The 17,671-nt window shown below is 43.0% G+C and overlaps 1 long non-coding RNA gene across 1 annotated transcript; it reads left to right on the plus strand.

Moving 5' to 3' along the window:
* The first annotated feature begins 8,617 nt into the window (after window positions 1–8,617).
* On the plus strand, window positions 8,618–17,188 carry LOC130391834 (uncharacterized). Its single transcript, XR_008896947.1, has 5 exons — window positions 8,618–8,956; window positions 10,068–10,145; window positions 10,444–10,499; window positions 10,685–10,782; window positions 16,854–17,188. It is a non-coding gene; the product is annotated as an uncharacterized LOC130391834 (long non-coding RNA).
* Window positions 17,189–17,671: the final 483 nt, after the last annotated feature.

The raw sequence follows: 17,671 nt of genomic DNA on the forward strand, positions 1-17,671 counted from the left end.
AGCACTTGAAAACTGTTGTGCTTGCCCAGCCTGGTGTCATCAAAAGTGGAATTAACCATTTTCTGTGTGCCTGATTGCAAGCAGCCCGGCTCATTCCATTCCCTATACACTCCATCAAGATTCGCTGACAGAGAGACAGAGAAAGAGAGAGAGAAAGAGAAAGAGAGAGAGTGCGTGAGAGAGAGAAACTGACTTGCCATTTCAGGCAAAAACATTATATAAATTCTTACATGGGCAATGATTGTTACTATTTTTAAGGCACCTTTGGAAATTAACTTGAATGGAGAACTAGAAAGTATTTACATGCATATGCAAAACAATACCATCCAAGAAATTTGTGAAATAGAAGTGATATAGAGATGAAGTAATGCCTTATCGTCATGCCTCATATGATGGTGAAACAACTCTGTGATGTCAAGCAAATGTTCTTGGACACAGTTAAGTAACATGCAATCAGTCTTGCTCCCAGGTAAGACATAGGAGACAGAGATGAGGAGAGAAACAGAAGTTCATAAGGCCCAATATAACACACCAGCAGATTTGCCTGCTTCAGAGAGGATCACAAGCAATATTATGTATCCAGCATAAACACAGCTTACATATTAGAGAAGATGAATGCACGTAATTCCTTGCAAGGGGAAAGAGAGAATTATAATCGGGCAAGGATTACATCTGAAATCTTAATATCTCGTATTTAGACCCAGGGTAGACATAATCTTTTATCTCCTGGTGCATTTCTTATGATTAATTTTGCAATCAACAAGGTCACAAAATTGTACACGCGGATAATACAAATCCCTTCCTTTCTCTTCTTTCCCTTTCTTAATTTCTTTGAAGAAGATTACAAGATTTGCATCTCCTCCGGAATAACCCTCCATCACAGTTGTCATTCAACTCGAGTCTAAATAATTATATTATCCCAGACCCTCTTTCTCCCCCTTCCCTCTCTACTTTGTTTAACGCAGCCGCTAATGCTTTAAAAAGTAAATATGTAGGCGCATATAGGCATAACACAGAGCGGACGGGAGCAGGACTACGAGGGTCTCAGTTAATGTATCATCATCTGTAGGGGTTTGGATTGGACTTATTTGAGTATTTCACTTCATTGCATGACCTCCTGTTCCTGCTCAGATCATGAATCCTATTCATTACCCAGTCCTTGTGGAGTGCCCGCCTCTATAATATTACTCAATTTATATTCTCAAGCAGGCTCCTGGGAGAGCGATCAGCGCTCCGAAACAGCGACCCTCCTCTATAACCCAATCACAATATTTAAAGGGCAGCAAAGAGCTTTTTAATGCACGTCGTAGATAACCATTTAAAGGGGATTGCTTTGGTTTAATATGACCTTAACAGACTGGCAGTCACGTGTGAAGAATGAATAAGCTAATAGGAGAGACGACGGGAGAGAAAGAATGAAATCAAAAAGCTGAATATGAGAGATTTGTTTCAATGCCGGTCCCCCCCTCTTCTTGACGGCTGCCGAGAGGACCATGATAGAGAATCACAGGCGTGTGAATGAAACAGGACAGGCGATGAATGAAGCCACTGCTTGCATTTCTCTTTTTCCCCTTCGCCGGGTATGAACTGCTTCATCATGATAAAAGACAAGACAGGTATAAATGACACATTTACATTCCCCCATCAAAGGGAAACTTGTCTCAATCTCAGTGAAGGCGCTTGTGGATCGTGTGTGTGTGTCTGTGCGTGTGTGCGTGTGTGTTTGTGTGTGTTTGTCTGTGTGTGTTTTTCTCTTCTTTCCTGCAGGATAAAAAGGGCAGGCTCGCAGGATGACAAAGTGGCAACATGCAATGTGTGTTTGTTTAGATTTAGCATGGATAACATCAGTGCTACACACTCCCTGTCATGTAGTAGACTTATTTTATTTTTCTGTTCTCCCCATGCAACGTAATGGTGTGCTGCTCATCTATACAATGCATACAAGTGTTTGTTATATAAAATATATTTGTGCGTCAATCCACAAGCAATGAAAAAAAAACAACCCTAACCCTAACCATATTAAATTATATATCCATGATATCCGTGATATCCATGATATATATATTTATATATTTATATATATATATATATATATATATATATATATATATATATATATATATATATATATATATATATATATTTATGTATATCATGGATATATATATATATATACTACGTGACTTGACTAATGAATATAAAGAGTACAATTAATATTTCTAATAATAATCCTAATGAATGTTAATCGTAATGGTCCCTCATAGTCATAGCCACATATAGGATATATATGACCCATCGTGTGTTAATTACAACTAGGGTGTATTGAAATAGCTCCTGATATTTAGCCACGCATGATCTGTGCAGAGTGCTGCCTCGGCGCGTGCACACGGGGAGATGCAGATCGGCTCCACCGTGCTGAACTCTGATGTCCTTGACATTAATCAGACCCTATAACCCACGGCATCATTTCATCTTAAATCTGAACCAGCGGGAGTCTCCTCCCTGCCTCCCAGCCTTTTTCATTAGAATAAAGCCCCATTTGGAATTGACAGGCATCTAGATTGACACGCGAGGAAGATTAAGCGGGCGTGTATTTATTGACTCACTGCTCAGTGGAGATGCAAACTTTCTCTTGTTTTATGCACCTCGCCATCTTGGGGGGGGGGGGGGCATATATGTGCTGGGGGCTCACATGGGGCGCCACAATCGAAATGATTGAACGCATTGTACTAAGAGAGGAATTAAAGGCATAATAAATGACTTTGGTGATTGTGGCAAAAAATAGGCCAGTTCATAAAAGCAATTTCCTTGGGCTTGATTGATATCTTGCTATAGATTGCATTGTCAGTTGCTGGTCAAAACTTGTGATTAAGTATTTAGTGCTTAGTCAATTTCGTTCCCTTTTTAAGTTTTAATTAGTAAATGAACCACTCTTATGGATGCATGATTGATGCACGGCAATAACACGTTTGTGTGATTGAGGGAGTGCTGCGGAGTGGGGTCTGTTTACGTGTGTGTGTCTGTTTGTGTGTGTGTGTGTGTGTGTGTGTGTGTGTGTGTGTGTGTGTGTGTGTGTGTGTGTGTGTGTGTGTGTGTGTGTGTGTGTGTGTGTGTGTGTGTGTGTGTGTGTGTGTGTGTGTGTGTGTGTGTGTGTGTGTGTGTGTGTGCAGAATGATGTGTGTGTTTGTGTGCGTGTGTTTATGTGAATGAATGTGTGTGTGTGTGTGTGTGTGTGTGTGTGTGTGTGTGTGTGTGTGTGTGTGTGTGTGTGTGTGTGTGTGTGTGTGTGTGTGTGTGTGTGTGTGTGTGTGTGTGTGTGTGTGTGTGTGTGCGTGGTAGTTTGGTTGCGCATGTATGTTTCCATCTTTGTATGCATGTAAACATGTGTGTTTGTTTCGGCCTTGAGTAGATGATAGATGTTAATCATCTCAAGAGCAACCGCCAAATGCGTACAACCATTGCATTAGTGCTTGAGAACACTGATGTACTATGTACACAGCAAGATGCTTAACAAGTATTTATTCCTACTTGCACATATTAAGCAGCCGTACTTGTCAGATATGCCCATTTTGATGAATGCGTCTGCACCAAAGCAGTTATCCTGTGCACAATTATATTTCTACGTCACAGCCGCTTGAGAAAGTGCACACATCGAATCAAACCCATTCTACACTAGGGCTCAGAAACAAATGAATTCCACAATGTCTTGTCCCAGGCGCACATCAGGGTTTGAAATAAGTGCAACAATCCCCACAGTGCAGCAATTGTCATGACAAAGGCCCAGAGGTGGGAAAGCAGAGCAGGTGATTATTTTTCGCCGATTTAACCTGAAAGTGCGACTCGGCATTCCCCGCAATGCTAATCGTGCATCGGAGCGTTTCTTATAGGGATTGATACTCCCTCGTTCCAGGTAACCCATTGGTGGCAAGCCTACGCGACATGTTTTGCTGTATCAAATGGATAATAAATGCCTGGTGACCTAATGATGAAAACAATGATTTGGGCTTTTAACTTCCTTCGCACAACGGGAGCCACTTTGAGGCAAGTGTAATGGTGACAAATAACACAGAGTGTCTTGGAATCGCTGCATTTCACACTCTGCTCAGATTAACATCATCTGTATCAGTTTAGCACCGGAGGGGCGACCGGACATGATGGAGGAGAACTGAAACTGGCCCTCGCTCAAACTGTAGACGCAAAGTGAAGATGGAGAGAGGTAGAGACAAACAGAAAGGGGGGGGGGGGGGGGCTTTAGAGCTTGTGAGAGATCAAGAGTGTGAATGAGAGTGAGTGAGAGTGTGTGTGTGTGTGTGTGTGTGTGTGTGTGTGTGTGTGTGTGTGTGTGTGTGTGTGTGTGTGTGTGTGTGTGTGTGTGTGTGTGTGTGTGTGTGTGTGTGTGAGAGAGAGAGAGAGTGAGAGAGAGAGAGAGAGAGAGAGAGAGAGAGAGAGAGAGAGAGAGGGAGAAAGAGAGTGCACAGGACCTACTTGATATGAGGATGTGCTTGTCAGCTAGGTTGTTGAGTGTGTGTGTGTGTGAGTGTGTGTTTTTGTGTGTATGTGTGTGCATGTGGGGGGGGGTGTAGGTCAAAGGTGAATCGAGAGCAGCAGAAACAGGAGGGCATTACATTTCCTCTTGGCCACCCTTAAATAATGTCCAGGGGGCCCAAGTTATTAACCTCTCTGCAACGCACCGAGCACATTGTGGCGTGTGCACGGGCCTCTAGTCTGGCCCTATGGTGGTCAGGGGGACAGATAGGGGAGATAATAGAGCTGTACAACCAGGACCAACGTGACGTTGTCTCTCTGGGCGGTCGGGTGCGGTTGGAAGGGCAGGAGGGAACGCCATATATTAAAACAAGCTCACAATAATCATAACAATATAATCCCAAGCATAACAAATACACAGCCTTTTTTATCTTTAGGTTTGGTCCCCAGCATTTTTTGATTTCATTCCCTCTGGTTAAAATCGAGACTATAGACCCCTTCCCAACTCCCCCCCCCCTATCAAGTGGCTGAGGGGGGGATGGGGGCGGGGGGAGATGAGGCCCCGCGGTGCTCCAATGGGGTGCGCGGAGGCTTAGGGATGCTGGTTCACGGAGGGTTCACCCATTAGCCAGGCCCTGCAGCCAGCTGGGGGGCTAAGCAGGATGATCAGCGGCAGCCTCAGCCCGCACAGGCCCCAATGATTTTCACATCAAGGCGCCTGATGTACAGCTCTGCTGTCCACCAATCGCACTCTCATATCGATCCGCCCCTTAAATGAGCCTTCCCTGCTTTGTACCATGAGCAATAATTAAAAAAAAGCAACGCATTGATTTTAACTAATATTATGAGAGATCAGGATGTGCACACGCCTACAAAACAGCCGAGGCACCGCCGCCAACCCCGCTACCGTCGGCAGCAGAATAACAAAAGCAGTGTTTGCAGAAAGGATTTCTGAAAGGAAAGAAGGCAGAGTTGATTGACTTTTAGCAAACAAAAGCAAACGTATTGCAAAGGCGGGATTTTCAGAATGCAAAAAAACAATAGTGGCAGGAGTCAACAACTCCCAAGGACAAACACTTGCAAAATTATCTTTTGACAAACTCATGCTTCTATAAATAGCAATGACAAATTGAGGCCTGGCAAAGATTTCCAAAGGACACTTGGGATGAATATTTATTGCCCCACACCCCGCACACACCCTTGATTCAAATGCATTATAATATTGCAAAAATGATGGTAGGTGCTGTGTTGTCTATTCAACAAATCTGGTTCACAGTCCTACCCTCTACACAGTCGGAGCAGCGGGAAACATTCCTCATCTCTTAATGCAGTGTGTATGATTGACGAGGTGTCATATCCATAACTACAATGACACTGAGGGAACTCGGGGGAAGGCTGGACACACTCGTATTCCCTCCCCTGCCGGTAGTGTCCCGGTGACTGCTGACTGTCCTCCATTTGATGGTGCATCGGTGGACGCATTTAAACGACGCACTTTATGACCTGAAAGACTTCAAAGAATAAAAGAGGAAGAAATGCTGGAAATGCAGCCATATGCTACCCGAGTGTTGGGACACGTCTTGTGCTGGGTTAGCGCCACACATGGGGGTGCTGCCGCGTGCCCACCCTGCAGGGTACCCTGCCCACCGTTGTAAGCCCTCCACCCACCCACCCATCACCACAACGGTTTAGCTCTGCGCTCGGCGGCCATTGTGGTTCCAATAAAGCAGTAAAGAGGCACTAAAACCTCTTTAAAGTGTCCAGCTACTCGTCTCCAGCCATGTAGTGCTTTATAATACTAATGCAGCACACACACACACAAACACACACACACACACACACACACACACACACACACACACACACACACACACACACACACACACACACACACACACACACACACACACACACACACACACACACACACACACACACACACACACACAAGGCATCGCATAATCCTTAGCATATGGCCTGTGAGTGTCGACAGCCATGAAATTACATCAAGGGCATTTTTTGATAACTGTCGATATTCACACAAAGGCGGTCAGCATTATTGACGCTAAAGTCAAGAGCTGGTGTGCATGTGTGTGTGTGTGTCTGTGTGTGTGTGTGTGTGTGTGTTTTAATGTGTGTGTTTTGGTTTATGTGTGTGTTGTCAGGAGGGGGGGGTTGTCTGAGCTTGATGAAGGGGGCTCGCAATGTCAGACAGGAGCTAGTGAGACGTGATCCGGAGGGAGGCTGATCTTTATTGATATGAGTAAATTGATATTGATAAGGATTTGAATTGCTATGGATCGTGTTAAGCAGCGGTATAATAGAGGGGTCCTCAAAAACAATTGCGGTCAGAGAGTGACTTTATTAGAGAAGTTTTCTGCATTCATGCTGTTTTGAATTTCAGTCAAGAGTTAGCCAGGGCTTGAAGTGTAGTCAATCAACCCTGATGCAACGTAACCATCCAGTTGACCGTGTGCTGAGAGCTAAGGTGCCCTGTGTACATGCACTATTTATTTTTGTTTATTGACTCACATGCATATGATTATATATACATAGATATATACACACATACACTGTCAGCCAACAATTTAGTTATTTTCCTTTTTTGTCTATTTGTTGCATTTTGACAAATACATTCGAGGTGAGTAAATAGATTTTGGTGCTGGCTAACAATGAACAATCGATTCAAAATAAAGTTAGAAAACATTGCCCACTACAGTAAAATCAGCCAGGAGAGTGTTTGGCACCGATCACATCAAAGTCCTCCCTCACTGAAGGACAAATTGATTGATAGTGAAGTCAGAGTTGCACGGTGTGAAAAGCATATGCATTTATGCAATTTTAGGATACTCTACTGCCACCTAGTGATGCTCGTGATTTATACTTATACTTTATCATTTTACCACATAATGAACCCAACTCTTTCCAAAAGAACTGAAGGATTATTCAAGTAGTTGGCGTGAATCTTCGATATTTCTAAATACCAGGACTTAAATCGATACTTTGATGAAACTGCTAGGTTGCGCTTATCATTTTGATTGAGTATTATGACAATGATTAATCACCACAACAATTGTGTATGAAATACATATATGTATTCCTTTGCATGATGTACACATAGTAAATTAATCTTTGCATATCATCTTTATTTTACAAATGTATAACGTTTAAGGACATACACTGATTAATTAATACCGTATGAATAGCCTGTTCAGACAAGGCCTAGATAATATAACGCACATCAGTGTAATTTAATGAATACTGCATGCATATTTTATTGTCACACAAACACATGCACATGCACACACACACACACACTCACACTCACACTCACACACACACACACACACACACACACACACACACACACACACACACACACACACAGGACATGTGTTTAGCCCCGTCAGGGAGCAGGTGCTACGTCACTGGGAGAGAGGAAGGCTCAGTGCTTATGAATGGGAGTTCTGCTGTCCTGCCACCATGGAAGACATTATTTAACATCAAACTACGTATACTTCCTCACCCTCACACTAGTGTAATGGAATACATTATGTTTATGTATTCATGGTTTCATCCTTTACCAAAAGTACCAAGCACAAAACAAAATCATATAATAATGTAATTATGTAAAGATTCAGCATATGTTGCACACCAAGCATAATAGCCTATTTCTTCCTGTTTCAATTAGTTGCCATTACAAGCTCCCTGCTTCCCTGTTATGTTGTTGTTGTTATTGTTGTTGTTGTTGTTGTTGTTGACACACACACACACAACCACAACCACACACACACACACACACACACACACACACACACACACACACACACACACACACACACACACACACACACACACACACACACACACACACACACACACACTGATGCTCATACTCACATCAATGTGTCATTCATCTACTTGACGATTCGCTGAGTTTTCAAAATATGTGCACGCGCATACATACAAGCACGTGAAAGGCCAACAGATTTTAAATGTCCTTCTCATTTGCACACATGTACACGTACACACACACAAACACGCGCACACACGCACACACGCTCACACACATCACACACACGCAAAGACACATCAAGGCAACAGACGCGTGCATCATCGGCTGTACCTTACAGATATCAGCTGTTATCCCTGTCTAGCATCAGTCCCCAGGCGCTATGCTAACAGTCTCCTCTACAAGCCAATTTACAAGAATTCCGGTCATGTTTACATTAGCCCTCTCCCAGTGCATGAAAAGAGCAGGCGCGAGCCGCGGAATAGAAATGAGCAAATATGAATAATTCAATCCTTCCGGCCATTAACACGTTTCCCTCGAACAAAGTGATAATAGGTTATCATCTGTGAAATGGAAATTTCATAAACCAGGCCAGGAGAAGACCGTCTCCGGTTACACCAGAGGAAATTAATTTCACAGCACATCTGCTTCGCCAGAGCCCCGACCCTCTAACGCTAAGTATGAGAAAATGTAGTCGTTCGGCTCCGCTAGCTTTCTAATTAGATTAGCATGCTTATTGGACGGCGGGACTCTGTAGTCTAGTCAAAGGAATTAGTGTTCCCTATTACAGATACCTAATATTTATAATAATGAAATGACTTAGCCAATTAGGGAGTGTTAAAAATGCATTAATTTACCTTATTCTATTAACCAGATGGGAGGTTAGGTTGAATTGTCCACGTTGGTCATGTGCATCTGGCTGCGTACTATAAGGTCCTATAGTGGGGAAATGGCTTAAATAGGCCCTTTGGCACTTTTCTTCTTGTCTTTTGTGGCCCCCTTTCTCGAGAAAGCGGCTTTAGCTTGAGGAGCAATCAAAAGTTTAATGAAAAAAGAAAGGGGAAAAAAATAACCTTTTCCATTGTTTGAGGGAAAAGATAAATGCCTCCCGAAACAAATCAATTTTGGAAATAGAAAGTTTCTGTTTTGGGGATTGAGTCCTGAAAACGTGTAAGCAGTTATGATTTTGATAGCTATCATCTTATAGAGGCCCACAATGGCATGAAAAGAGTAAAACCTTACGAGGAAAATAGGAGCTCCCCCCCCTAATTCTTTTTCTTTTCATCTATTTCAATCTTTTTTGTTTTGTTTTGTTGTTTACCGCTGGACAGCTGTAAATGATAAGAGATTGAACGCTATTATCTAAAATGGAGATCAGCAATCCCTCTGGTGTGTCACTATATGAGACTCAGAGTGTAGAGGAAGTGGAGGAGGTGGTTCCGAGTGGGACAGCGAAAATCGACTGGTGTTTTCTATAAAGGGTTGATCTGTATGCTTCTATAAGATCGCTGATCAACTCCAAACATCTCCTCCATGCCATCATACATCATGTTTATATAGTCATGCTGTACGATGTTGGCACATCTGCACTCGTCTTGCCAAGGTTAAATTCAGGGTGTTAACACATTGTTCTGCTGCTTAGCCACTTGGCCTGTCTGCCTCTTGTCTTTTTCCTTTTTTTTCACAGCGTAATTGTACCCACGTTAAAAGGTATGGGATGAAGCCGGTGGTGCTGGAAGAAAAGATACAGCCCAATTCGCTGCTAACTAATTTTGCAATTCCATGGCAGGGGGAGTGCCGCAAAGCTCTGCTCCTCCATCAAAAGCCTTACAGCCACGGAGGCCCGGAGGATCATCAACAATGACAGGTAAATATTTAGGCTGTCGCACAGGAGCAAATAAGCCCAGCCAAGGTCAAAGCGGCTGTGTTAGTCCATTCCTGGCTTAGCCACATTGGTCCATGGGACTTAACGGAAGCTGTGTACACAGTGTCCCAAGCCGCATCACGGTTCTCCCGCCTCCACATTGACGAAATACATTAGCGACAGACATGGGTTTTCTTTTCCCTGGATAGAGGGGACATAATGTCACGTTTACAATATGTAGATAAAAGGAAGTATATCAGTTGAAGTTTTTTCTACATTTTATTTTCATATCATCCCGCAGCATCAAAAACAAGCGCTTGCTGTTTTGGGGGACGAAACAATTGCTTCTCAGAAAAGGTCAGAGGAGCCTATTTACTGCTCAGGAAATCAGAAAATCTTTAACAATAACCAGTAGCCTGACACGTCATCTATCATGCAATCTGCCATACAGAAGTAATGGAAGGGGGTGCGGAAAAAAGGAAAAAATCATAATAGAAGTTTTTATCTCTTTCATTATTTCCTTCCATAACCTGTGTCAACAGAATCATCAAAATGCCTTTTTGAGTCCTGCGGGGAGGAAGAAGTGCAGCTTCGGGCCCTAGTCACGGTGGCCTCAGAGATAGGCCGCCCAGGATAACAAGTAAGTGAGTTCTTTGCTTTCCATGTCAGCAAGAGACTTTATAGCTTTGAAGTAATAAATCATAACCAAAAACGGACTCTGTCCCTAAACATTTATAGATAAGGAGAGAGTTAGGAATCAAATCAATTTACCTCCTCGTCCACCAAGTCCCAGTGCGCACGGAGCAGGCATCAAATAATTTCTAGCAGAGCCACTGTAAACGGTTTAACACTTTAAGAGATGGGCCTGTCAGCCACGAAGCACAGTTCATAGCATAGCCGAAACAAGGTACACTCAATGCGTACTAACTTGTTATTATTCTGTGTTTGTTTTGCTTTTCTTCTTTGAACGGCTGAATGCACGTTTTAAAATACTTGTATGTTAAAATTGTGTGAATCTATTGGGCAAAATTATTTTAACAGGTAATAACAAATAATCGACTTACTTACAATAGGCTACAATCTACAACTTAGAATTTCCCATTTTCTTTCCAACAAAAGAAAAATTGCTTTGAAGACTATATGGCAGCTAATATATGTAAAAGAGACACTGCCAAAGTCTATCATGTCATGCTAATGTCATGCTAATGTCATGCTAGAGTGCTAATCCTCCAGAGATGTCAAGATTTGCTATTCTCTCTTCCCTCAAGACCCGTCATGCAGGCTTGACCCAGGGTTAAAGGGCACATTTTAAATGTTAAAGGGAACCCTTACTTAATTACCAGAATAAATCTTTTAACACATTAGTTGTTACGTTAGCCGTTGTTTTGAAGGGTGACATATTTAGGATAGGATTTGAACATATTTCAATGGTACAATGTGTTTATTTCCTGTAATTCAGGAAACACGCTATGAGATTCATCTACAGAGTAAACAGCCGGCTATTCTTTCTTGTGTTAATAAAATCATCAGAAATGACCTTTTCAGTACAATGATACACCCAGTTTATGTTAATAAATAATGGACACTGATTGCTCATTCTAGCACACACACAAACACACACACACGCAGGCTCAGATTAATATTTCAAAACTTGTCACTTGGCCGCTTTGTGATGCGGAGCCGCGGCGCTATTGACACGCCATTCATCACAGAGTGAAGTGTCAGCGCTAAATGATCGCCGCGATTATGACCGCGACATTATTCATCATCGGGATTAAGGGTAGCCAAACAGGGCCTCTCCGGCTGCAGCCATCTCCTGCTTCCATATCGATCGCTGTTTCCTCCATTACCAACACAGAGAGGCTATCTGCATGACACCGCTACACTGCGCATGTTGATGATGCTCCTGTCTGCTACCAGGGATGCTCGTATCACCAGGGTGAGATAGAGAGAGAGAGAGAGAGAGAGAGAGAGAGAGAGAGAGAGAGAGAGAGAGAGAGTGGTTGAAGGAGGGAGATGGAGCAAGGAGAAGAGAGAGGGGGAAGAGAGAGGAAGTGTGGAAGAGTGAGAGATACGGAGGGAGGGAGATGGAGAGAGAGGGGAAGAGAGAGGGAGAGGGGAAGAGAGAGGGATACAGAGGGAAGGAGATGGAGAGAGGTTAAGATAAAGGAAGATGGGAGGAGAGAGGGATACGGAGGCAGGGATGGAGAGGGAGAGAGAGGGAAAGAGAGCGAGTTAGGGGGAGATACAGGGGAGTGGTAGAGACAAGGAGGACGAGAAAGGAGGAGGAGGAGATAAAGAGAGAGACTGTACAACGGGACTCTCCAGAGACTGGCTGTATAATGAAGTGGTGGATAGGTTTAATACGAACAACAGAAGGGCCACTCCCGTAGTCAGGAGCTGTTAATATCTCCTCTATTCCTTAAGCAAATCAAGTGATCTGGCTGCGCCTGTGCCTCGATAAGGAGTCGACGGGGCTCCTTTGAGAACGGCCTGATTTAGACGCTGTTTAAAGTGAATATCCAGATAGCTCAAACACACAGCCTGTATGATTCAAATCTACGTGTATGTCCACCCGTTTTTTTTCTCCGTTTTCCGCCCAGCAGAGCATGCACTCAGACTGGGACAGAGGAGATAAAACCGCGGCAGTGTCGGCATAAATCCGTCATTCCCGTGTGCTTGTCCCGCGATGCGTCAAAGATGCCACAAGACATTACTTAAATGACGCCTGTAGGTGCAGCGCTTCTGACAGAGTGTCCCCTCTCTGTTCAATTTGAAACGCATCAAATCCTCTCTAATTCCACATTTGGGGCAGAGGTAGAGTGTTTAAATTGGCCCTGTGCTCTCAAACGTAACCGAGAGATTTTCAACTTTGTTTTAAGACTTTTGATTCTCTATTAATGTGAACTTCCCAGCTTTGAAGTAAAATAAAAAAGATGTTACCATTTGCCTCTTCCTCTCTCTGTTTCTATCTCTCTCTCTCTCTCGCTCCCTCTCTCTCTCCCCCTCTCTCTCTGTATATATATTATACTGAATGCCCTCTGCACAGTGGGACCAGAAGACAGCGCATCTAAGTACATTCAGTGCGGGTCCGTTTTCAGGAGTGGATGTAAAAGTCCTGAGGTAATTCTTCCTGGCATGTGTCTCTTACACAGAGTAGTCACCCTGGACATCTGCCGTCACGGGTGCATAAAGTGTGTCCACGCCGGGTGGCTTGTACAACACATTCCGTCCCCCTTCTTAACATCACTTCACTGGGCCAGGGCATCACCTGATCAACCTGCCTCCCCTCCCCCCATTTTAATCACTAGCCAATTAGAATGAAGTTTATAAAGTCATTGAGCTACTGGGTTTGTTGTAAATCACCGCATAAAGTGACTGCCACGTTGCACTGAGAGCAGGTGGACACCGTGGACCCAGAGAGAGGGTGTTTCCTTTGGGTTTCTGAGATTATTGTAAATGAGCTGACAATTTTAAGTTCTGTTAGATGGATTTCATTGTAGCAGAATGTAATGAATGGGCCCTCATATCGCATTGACTTATTCTTCTTAATAAAATGTTTTCATTCATCCTTTATGGGTTATGCACAGAAATCAAGGTTTTCATGCCACCACGTTTAGTTGATGTCCACACATTCACTGTACTAATCATAAAGGGACCATGATAAGTATTAAGAGATTAAGGAAACATGCTTAGTCTAAATGATGGATTCTGGGACAACAATGCTGCAGCCATTCGTAAGGTTTGTTTTTGTTTCGACCTGTGTGTTATGATTCACTGTCCATTGGTTCCCTGATGAACATGATGATTCAATCATCATTTGTAAAATATAATGGGCTCAGCTTGCCTTGCGCCCGTGTTAGTTAGTTGTTAGTGTCCTCAACCTGGTAATCCATGTGAATTTTGAGTAAGGGGAGATTGGGTCGGACTGAGACAACTCCCAAATATTTAGAATTTCGACTGCAGTACCCATTTTAAACATTGTGTAAATGTGGTAGTGTAACTGTAATTCCTAATTTATACGTCTATAATAACTTAACATTCCTATTGATACAATTACATATTTTATGAAAATGTGTACAATAATGAATCACAAAACAGCAAGCTATTGAAGTTGCAATCCATAACAGCATTAAAACTAAACTATTTTTTTTTTCCTTCATAAAATAACACTATTGGACCTTTAACTTCAGCCAGAAGGAAATGCCTTAATGTTAAAGTCATTAAAATATCACTGGAGAGTCTAATATTGACCCTATGTTGGGGTCTTATTGAACACACTCTTAACAATATTTCAAAGTGTGCCACATCATTTACACACTTCTGTCACCTCACCAAGGTTTGATTTGTGGTGACTTGTTGTGATTGTTTCCGTCAGGCTTGTCTATCTCCAGTGTGTTTGATGGGGAAACGATACAAACGGAGGAAGCTCTTTATGTATCAGTGACCTCTATGCGTGGCCAGAGTGGGATAATGTAACTCAGCGAGCGTCAATGTATGGATCTGCTGGTCAAGAGAAAGATCAGATAGCAGAAGTTATCCATGATCACTGGAGACACAAATGCAAATCGAATACAATATTTGTTTCAAATAAGAATAGAAAAGAAATAGTAGAAATAGGAAAATATGTTACGGTATTATATATATATATATATATATATATTTATTTATTTACTTATTTATTTATGTAGGCTAATATATTTAGATATATAGATGAACAATGATAAAAATCATCATTAACATCAGAATTATCTTGAACCTCTTAATCTTCATAATAACCATGACATTGGGAGAAGTAATACACATTCATATTGAGTAGCATTGCAGTTTGGGTTGTATTTTTCTCCGCATCCAGTGCCTCCCCCAAAGCTTTCCCCTTAGTGTTCTATTACAAATCTGGCTGCTTAGCCTCACGTCATTTTTCTCCTGCGTAGCGATCAAGTGCCGCATGCCCCCTTGTGTATCGACCACAGCTCCGCTCGGAGATCAATACCCGTCCTATGGAACCGCAACAAAAAACTGTAATTACTCACAAAGCTACAAATTCCTCGGCGATAACAGCTTATTCATTCATTATTAGTAAAAAAAGAAAAAGAAAGAGATCCAAGCACAAACACACACACATACAAACATACACACACACTCGTGCGAATACCCTTCATGGTGAGTCATGGGTTGGTCTTGTTTAAAGCTGCATTAGGTACATCATCAACGACAACAGAACAAGCATGTCATCCTGCTTGTCTTGTCCTCTTCTTTTATCAATGGGGTACTATGGTAATATTGTTGGCAGAGCAGTAGGTGAGGCTAATTTCCAGGTTTACAAGCAGGCTCGCTCTGTTGTTCTAACCCTGGCATCTAACCAGATCAGACACACAGACAACCCTCTGGATGAGTGAGCAAGGTATTTGACTTCAACGGTATTTCCATTGCAGTCGCAAACTCATTTGGGCTCCAAAACCGCAGTGGACGTCAATGACATAAATTACAAATAGATATAAAATATCATGAGCAAATCATCAGTGGTGTGTGTTCTTTAAACATCTGAAACAATAGTTCACCCTGCCTGTCGGGTCCCAAGGCCAAAATAAAAAATCGAAGCTATCAAGAAAAGCGCAGACAACAACAAAAAAAAACATTGGTGGCGTCGATGAATTATCTTTTCTTTCTCCGCCGGACGTAAGGTGAGCAGTAAAAGCTCTTGTGATACAAAAGGTAGAGTGAAAAAGGATAACAAACACGTGCGCCAGATTTGCTACCTTTCAGCGAAGCCTCTTAAGTGGTAATAGGATAACGCCGGACACGTCAGGCACCTATCAAACTGCCCCTCACATTCGACCCCTGGGTGAGGCAGGAAGGGGCCCGCTTTGTTTGTAGCAATTGGGTCCTGTGTGCAGGGCCGTAATGAAGTGACCTGAAATAATGGAAAGCCCTGGGCCCCGCTCGGATGATTTTTGCCCGGGATAAGAGCAGGGTATCCTGATTCGGAGTCACAGTTCATTTCATTTTTCGCCTCTGATGAGATCTCCTCCTTTATCTGATAAAATTGAACAGCCATTACCGGCAAGGGGCTCGGGCCCGGCCAAGCGGCAAACCGCTGCCGACCGCCTCCTAACAGAAATCCTATACACTCCACTTTGTCAGCAGTTTTGAATTCATCGTTGTTGGTGGTGGTGGTGTGTTAGTGTGTGTGTGTGTGTGTGTGTGTGTGTGTGTGTGTGTGTGTGTGTGTGTGTGTGTGTGTGTGTGTGTGTGTGTGTGTGTGTGTGTGTGTGTGTGTGTGTGTGTGTGTGTGTGTGTGTGTGTGTGTGTGTGTGTGTGTGTGTGTGTGTGTGTGTGTGTTAGGGTGGGTGGGTGTGTGTTAGGGTGTGTGGGTGGGTGGGTGTGTGAGTTGGGGGGCTAGGGGGGAGCGGGAGAGGGTTCAGATGATAGGAATAATCTTGGCCCAAACAAGATTGACACTTCATTTCAGAAATCAATATTTACAATTTACTTCTTTCAAAGTTCATTCTGGGAGAAGATTCCATATTATCCTTTCCAAATAAGCTGATCATATCTCCTCCTAGCGCTGGAATGGCTTCTCCCAAAATGTGGATTTTTTTAGGAGTGGTAGAGAGGGGGTTTTGAAAAAAAAAAGGAAAAAGAAATCAATGTTGCCATTGTGGGCTTTAATCTGCCCTTTGATGACAGTAAATCTTTATCTTTTTATAGGCAAACGGCTGTGGGCCGCTGACACCATTTCCTCCCAGAACAAAGCCCCCTCGCCCCGCATGGACTCTGGTAGATACATGGAGCCCTAATATGGCTGGACAAGCCACCGACGGGTCATTAATCAAGACACTGTGACAGCCACCTCTTCCCCAATCCAGCCTGGGCTTCAACCCCCAGACAAGCCCACTCAACTCTGTACCCACAGGAGGCAACCAGGGGGAGGCAGGGAGAACACAGCCTTAGATATCAGATATGGACGGAATGGGCACAGGGAAGACAGAAGGCAAAAAAGTACAGAAAAGAAAAGAGAGGGCACCTTTCGGTCTGACTGGGAACAGTAGTCGTACGTCGTACCTGCTGAACTGAATGAGCTGGATAGATTGGTTGACAGTTTGTTTGGGGATTTGTGCGGTTGCAAAGCTAGTCACATTATTGTTGGTCTTTTTCTTCTTCAGCCGCCTTATTTCAGTAACTATCTCCAACATTTTCAAGGTATCGACATCAAATGCACACCAACATACCCCGAACTGCTGCAGTGTCCAAGTATTACATTATTTATATATTTTGGACTTTTTAACTTATTAACTTTGTAATATTGTATATTATCATGGCAGTCAATGGGCAGACTGCTAAGTTGTTGAAGTCACACATGTGTAGACTTTAACAACTTCTACCTGTAAGGAAAATCAAACCCCACTGATTTAGTTCGTCCCAACTGACTATCACATTTGTCAAAATGCGTTCTCCCTGACTTCTGGTAGACACTTATTTATCTTTTTAGGTGCAGGGCTGTATTGCTGTTCATGCTTTCACTATGT

This window comes from Gadus chalcogrammus, chromosome 11 (genome assembly GCF_026213295.1).
Source record: "Gadus chalcogrammus isolate NIFS_2021 chromosome 11, NIFS_Gcha_1.0, whole genome shotgun sequence".
NCBI lineage: Eukaryota > Metazoa > Chordata > Actinopteri > Gadiformes > Gadidae > Gadus > Gadus chalcogrammus.